This window comes from Pinus tabuliformis, chromosome 7, assembly GCF_031772625.1.
Source record: "Pinus tabuliformis cultivar Carrire ecotype Pingquan chromosome 7, CPIR1, whole genome shotgun sequence".
In the NCBI taxonomy this organism is placed as follows: domain Eukaryota; kingdom Viridiplantae; phylum Streptophyta; class Pinopsida; order Pinales; family Pinaceae; genus Pinus; species Pinus tabuliformis.
Genome location: NC_142293.1, coordinates 1,449,655,490 through 1,449,662,676, shown reverse-complemented (window position 1 = coordinate 1,449,662,676; position 7,187 = coordinate 1,449,655,490). Strand labels below are relative to the sequence as shown.

General features: G+C 41.8%; 1 pseudogene; it reads right to left on the bottom strand.

Annotated features, from left to right (window-relative positions):
* Positions 1–933: 933 nt before the first annotated feature.
* LOC149253156 (pentatricopeptide repeat-containing protein At2g03880, mitochondrial pseudogene) lies at positions 934–4,631 on the bottom strand (annotated as a pseudogene).
* Between the last annotated feature and the right edge of the window lie 2,556 nt (positions 4,632–7,187).

Here is a 7,187-nt window from a genome sequence, read left to right as displayed (position 1 = left end):
TTTAAAGAGTAGTTTAAAGAGGCTACAAGTCTGCCCGGAAAATAGTGGAAATCTTGATATGATTTTTGCTAAAATTTGGCGGAAATTTTGAGAAATTTGGTTACAACCGTTAAACTTCAAGATTTTGGGTTAAACTCCAGGATTTTGGGTGCCCAGAAAGTTTTATGGTGCTGAATCCATTTCCACCCTAAAAAAATGATTCAAACAATACTATGATCAAATTTTTTGATAATAAAAAAAATCACCCGCTTCCAACGAAAAATAACTTTCCAAATGAATTTGTAACCTCAAACAAATTTGTGACCTCAATAGACAATGCCGGAAATTATGCCCATCATCTGTTGAAATGATCTGTCGAAATGTTTATGCCGGCCGAGCGTCAGGAATTTATGCCCAGTATACTGCTGCATCGATCTCATCATGCTCTTTGAACCAACAGCATCATAAACAGAATAAAAAATATAGTTCTTCCTTTGCTCAAGATGCCATCAAGTAATGGATCAATAAGTTTGAAAGGAATGCCTCATCACTGAATCATTTGCACAAGGAATTGATGATAGACAGGAAAAATAAATGAAAAAGAATCAGATGGTTGTTGAGATGCCGCTAAAATTTTCCATTTATGGCCATGGCAACCTACTTCAAGAAAAGTATGAAGATCTGAAAGCCCAGTAGTTCATGCTCCTCTTGGAAAGCTCGACTTCATTTTGGACTGGCAATTCTTGCTAAGAGTAGATTTTCCTCAGTCTGCTTGGATCTCGCTGGTGAGAGTGGATTGGATGCCTTTTATCAAACTAAATCTTACCCTCTTGTATTTGTCAGATTGGAGCTAAGTGCAGAAAAGTACAAGTCCTTACTTTTAACTGGGCTCCCCTTTAATGTTTAGCATCTCGCCAAAACATTTCTTCTGTGCATGCAAACCAGCGCACCTGCAAGATATTTATTTGAGGGCAATATGTCATTTAAATGTAATCTTTTTTTCAGTATGTATCATCATGTCAAGCAACTTTTCACAAATCCATTGCATACCATATCTCACGTTTGCCTAATTCCAGCTGTTCTATTAGTCCTGATCTTCATTTTGTGCTGATCAAGAAGGGCTCCACATCAGGAACAGGAGCACTGCTTATGTGTTGAAGTTCTCCATACATTAGAATTAATATAGGGACGTGAATTAAAACCATCGAGTTCATATACTAATACCAGAGAGGGTAATCTCGCACCATTATATCCTTGGCAAAGACTCTAACAAAGAGAAGACACTTGAAGTTGCAGTTTTGCACATCTAATTGCTCTCTTGTATCATAAACAAATTCGGCAAAGCACCACAAAAGTCCCTTCTCTTTATAAAATCCACATTATTCTTGCCAAAGTTTCTGACCTTATCCAAACTGAAGTCAAGGCTAAACCCTAAATTTCCTCTCAAGATTTGAAAACCTGACTAGGGTTTCATAGAAAGCTTTTATTCCATTTCGTTGTTTACAATCCCCCCAACCTAAATATAGTCTTATGTCCTCAGTGCAAAAAGGGGTGTAGCCCTGCCCTACCAATTTAATAACAGTAATGCAAGAGTTACAGCATCACCCATAATCTCCACAAGGACAAAATCATCTCTTAAGTGATGTGGAAGCAATAGGTGCTTCTTATCACCAATAATCTCCACAAGAACATGAACCATCTTTAAAATGATGAAAGCGATTGGTGTCCCTCACTACAATTTCTCGCGCAGCAATCTTAGAAATTAACTTGATCGCAGTGTGGCAATCACCACATACACGTAGGTTTTTAACAACTCGAATAGGCTTCTCAGGGGGCATGCTGATAAGCCCAAAAGAAATTGCTAGCTTCTCACTATGGTGATATAGAGAATGTTCTTTCTGGTTTGGCTCCAAGTCTTGTAGCACAAAATTTGTGTCAGGCATATACCCTGCCTCCTTCATTTGCTTAGTCAATTCCTCCAGCTTTGCATAGATCTCCAGTGTCTTTGGATGAGAATTATCTCCTACAACAAAAGCATGTATCGTACTCTTGAATTCAATCCAGCTACATCCAGGCTCCTTTTTGACTTGCCTGTCTTTCATCATTTTTCTCATCTTTGCCACATCACCCCACCTACCAGATGCAGCATACGTGTTGGCCAGCAGCACATAAGTAGAGGGATCCTGTGGTTCCAACTCCAGAATGCGCTGTGCCACCCATTCCCCTAGATCAGTATTGCAGTGGGTTCTACAAGCACCAAGCAATGTCTGCCAGACAACAACATCAGCGCTGATAGGCATTTTGTTGATGAAATCCTTAGCCTCATCCAACCGCCCAGAACGACCGAGGAGGTCAACAATGCAAGCATAATGTTCCATCCTCGGCGCAATGCAATGATCATGACTCATAGAGTGAAAGTAGTGACAACCCTCATCAACCAGACCAGCATGGCTGCATGCAGAAAGAACGCCAACAAAAGTGATGTCATTTGGCCTCATATTGGACTGTAGCATTTGTTCAAAAAGCTGAAGGACTTCCTGAGCACACCCATGCTGTGCGAATCCAGTAATTATTGAATTCCATGACACGACATCCCTATTAGGCACTCTGGTAAACCCTTTCAATGCATCTTCTATATTGCCACATTTGGCATACATGTCAACAAGTGCACTCCCAACAAAGACATCTTCCATATATTCAGTTTTCATGATGTGGGCATGCACCTGATTCCCTTTTTCCAAAGTCGCTAGGCTGGCACATGCGCGGAGAAGGCTAGCAAATGTGAAATGATTTGGTTTCATGCCAAGCTGTAGCATTTCACAAAATAATTCTAGGGCAAGGTCACATTGCGTCTGTTGCACACATCCTGTAATCATGGAAGTCCATGATACCTCGTCTTGTTGATGCATATTATCTAAAATATTGCGAGCAGTCTCCAACTTCCCACATTTGGCATACATGTCAAGTAGTGCATTCCCTACAAACCCATCCAATTCAAACCCAGCTTTGACGATGTGGGCATGAGCCTGATTTCCAAGTTTCACATCTGCTAGGCTGGCACAAGCCCAAAGAAGGCTGGCATAAGTTAAGTTGTCTAGATCCATACCCCATGATTGCATTTCAAAAAAGAGCTTAATGGCCTTTTCCCCAAAACCACTCTGAGCATAGTTGGCAACCATTGCACTCCATATAACCACGTCACGAGTAGAGATTCTCTCAAAAATTTGTCGTCCGTCAGCTATGTTCCCACACTTGGCATACAAATCAACCAGGTTGCTCCCCACAAAGATGTCCATCTCAAATCCAGCCTTAATAACATGCACATGGACTTGCTTGCCTATATCCAAAGCTGAAAGGCCAACGCAGGCACTAAGAACACTGGCAAAGGTATGTTGGTTCAACTTCATGCCAGTCCTTCGCATTTGACAAAATAGCTCAAGGGCATCTTTCCCATGTCCATGCTGAGCATATCCTGTTATCATTGCACTCCATGACACTGCATCTTTTTTCAACATTTTATCAAACACAAACCGCGCATCCTCCTCACTGCTGCATCTGCAATACATAGTAATTAAAGCGTTGGCCACAAACAAATTTAACTCAAATCCTGACTTCACAATCAGAGCATGGCACTGCATGCCGTGTTCCAGAGCTGAACAGCCGATACATGCACTAAGCAAAGTGGAAAATGTGAACTGGTCAGCAGCCATGCCTACCTTCCTTAATGTTTCAAATAACCCCAGGGCTTCTTTTACATGTCCATCGCGGACACATCCTGCAATCATGGCATTCCACGAGACCAAATCCGGTTCATGTATTTTGTCAAACACTTGGCGTGCATCCTCCATACTCCTGCATTTAAAATACATGGTTAGAAGAGCATTCTCTAGAATGATAAACGAGCAATAATTGTTCATAATGATGTGGGCATGGACCTGTCTGCCCTGCTCCAGAGAACCCAAAGCCGCAATGGAACGAAGAATACTGGCTAGAGTGAACTCATTAGGCTTAATCCCTGCTCGCTGCATCTCACAAAAATGCTCAAGGGCTTCTTCTGCATCACCACACTGAACACATCCTGCTAGCATTGCAGTCCAGGAGACCACGTTTCTCTCCGGCATTTTGTCAAACAATTGTCGTGCAATCGCCATATTCCCGCATTTAGCATACATGTTTACAAGATTGTTCATCACAAATATGTCAGGCACGAAACCAGTGTTCACCATGTGGGCATGGACCCGCTCGCCCTCTGAAAGAGAATTGCTGTTAATGCAGCACTGTAGGAGAAGGGCGTATGTGGTAGAATTTGCTAGAATGTCATTTGGATTGTTAGAATACAAAATGTCGATTGCTTCCCTCAGTCGTCCCTGTTTGCACAGAATGTCAATATCCAAATGAGTATGATTCCCATAACTTGGGTTCGTCCCTGACCAGGTTTGTATGATACAAACTGAGGTACCAATTACCTTGTGCCTAAGAAATGACTGAAACTCGTCATTGCAAACCATGGAGTTTGGAGCAGAGCGGAAGATGTGTTTATCTCCTATTGCCTTGTAAAGAGCGACCAAAACTGTGGGCCTGAGTTTATACATGCCTATTGTTGCATTCCTTCCAATCTCTTCCTGTTCAAAGATCCGACAATTATTTATATTTGTCAAAATGAATTTCAGACTACAGAGATCGTTAACCAAAGTATACTTTTTGCGTCAAGAAGTACTCTATTAACTCATATTAAATTAAAGTTAAAATAAAAATAAAAATAAATAATATTATAATTATTACTCTCTAGCTCAAGCAAGTTAAACATGTTGATTGAGTCCAATTAAATAAAGTTATAATTATTAATAAAATTTAATATAATTATAAGGGTTAATATAAAAAATTTGGTTTTATAATATAAATTTTTGAGTTTATAATCATAAAGTTTAATATAAAATTTTTGGATTTATAATATTTAATAATAATATTAACTATAATGTGATTTCTATCAAAAGATTTTGCTTAATTTATTATGGATCACAGAATCTTGAATACATAAATATTAATAATATTATGGGGTAACATGAGGGGATGGATTCTCATTAATCCCTAAGGAATCATTGAAGATAGATATGCTTAGGGGCTTGGAAGGAAGACAAACAACCAAGCAGAAGCGTATGGTTTGTTCCTGGGCCTCACATTGGCTCAAAAGAAGGGCATTAAAAAAATACAGGTCTTAGGGGACTCCATGATAATCATTAGGCATATGATCTATACTTCATCAGCTAAAAACATTATCTTAAACCAAATTATCAAGAGATCCCAAGGGTTGATCCCCTCCTTCGATTTGGTGTCATTTTTCCATATTCTCAGAGGAAATAACCAAGAAGCCGACAAACAGGCAAACCAAGCCTACCAGTTGAGAGAAGAAAGGAGTATTGTGAACGAGGTCGATGGCACGACTAGCATCCCCTAATTGTGTTGATGAGCTTCAAGTTCTGGGTTGAGGACATTACTCTTGGTCTAGCGAGGAAGTTAGCAAACATCAGAAATGGGGACTTTGCAATTTGGTTTCTAAAGTTTGCTTATTGGTTTCTCTTCCCCCCACTTTGCCCTCCCTCTCTTTTTTATCCCCCCTTCCCCTCCCCCCTTTTCCCCTCTTTCCTTTTTAACCCCGCCATCCCTATCCTCTGCCATTCTCCTATCTCCCTCCTTGTTGTTCCCCTCTTCTGTTTCATTCCGCCTCCCCTCCTTTTCGTCATGTTTAACACTCCAGTCCACTTCATCCCCCTGCACCTTGGGCCCTGTCACATCATTCCATGTGAGTCCCAGTCTGTGCTGGAGCCTTGTGGCATGGGCTTCCTTTGCTTATGGTTGTGACGTGTCTGTGTCCGTCACCCTGGAAGAGTTCAATGCGTGTGTATCCAACTCCCACGCCCTGGATCATGGTGCAAAAGGCTGGCGCACCGTCTCGAGTGATTGCAAGATAATGGGGAATTCAGAGCAGCAATTAATTCTCGTGTTTAGAAACACCTTGATCGCTCGTGGGAGGAAGCTTAGGATGGGAATGATGAACCAGGAGCAAAGCTGGGAAATAATGGCGAACTGCTAGCAATTTATGGAGGTGCATCGGGATTACAGCGCTAGCAGTTCCTCCCCATGATACTGCATCATCACACAGTCCTACATCTACTATTTAAGGAATAACGGTATGTTCAGTTTTTATGGTTTAAGGTTCTTTTCTGCTCAGGTGGCCTCTGCGAAGGCCTGGCGGTTGAAGCTGAGGTCACTGCAAGTCAGTGGTTGGGTCTGGGTTGAAGGGCAGAATCTCAAGGCGTCTGGTGTGCCTGAGTATTCAAGTGGTAATCTTCAGGGGGTTGTCGGTCTGAGTGTAGTTGCTTGGGTGAGGGTTGCTGGGCTAGGTGTTGTTAGTTTGCTTGATTTGGAGGGGGTTCTAGAATAGAACCTCGGGGATAATTTAAGTGTTGATCCACAAAGGGTTGTATGTCTAAGAGCGGCCGCAAGTGAGAAATTTATTGGTCAGAATGTTGATAATATGTTGGACTGGGAGGGGGTTCTGGAACAGAACTTCAGGGCTTCATTGGAGGCCAGTGTGGAGGACGGTTGTAACACCCTCCTCCCACATCTACCCAAGCAACCAGCCAACTGGGGTAAACATGCGACTAGAGGCCACTGTGATAAGATTCAACCTCCTTGGTGACTTTAAGGAAATGGAATCGACAGAACATCACATACAGTCATCCAACTTCATCCAAATAACCTTCAGGAGACAAGTCATCCACTCAAACTGCCTATCCCTGGGTCCCACTGCTGTTTGAGGGACTTAAGGGCAGGGTAACGCTGCCTAGACACTGCCCAGGCGAGTTAGTTTCATGACTAACACTACCCAGACACTACCCAGACAAGCTAGTTTCAGGACTAACGCTCCCCAGACACTGCCCAGGTGCTTTATAACACTTCCTAGACACTGCCCAGGCAAGTTAGTCTCAATATAATGCTAGCATTCTGAGATTTGAGCCACCTTTTTCGACCCAGAATGGAATGATCACTTAGAATTAGTAAGGATTCAAGGAAACAATGATGGAAAAGCAATAATATGAACAATCTTATCACCAGACCCCTACTAGCCATGACAAACATTTTGTCAAACATATCATCAACATGTAACCTACAGGTGTAAATAACATAATTAAGTGTAGGGATCTCAT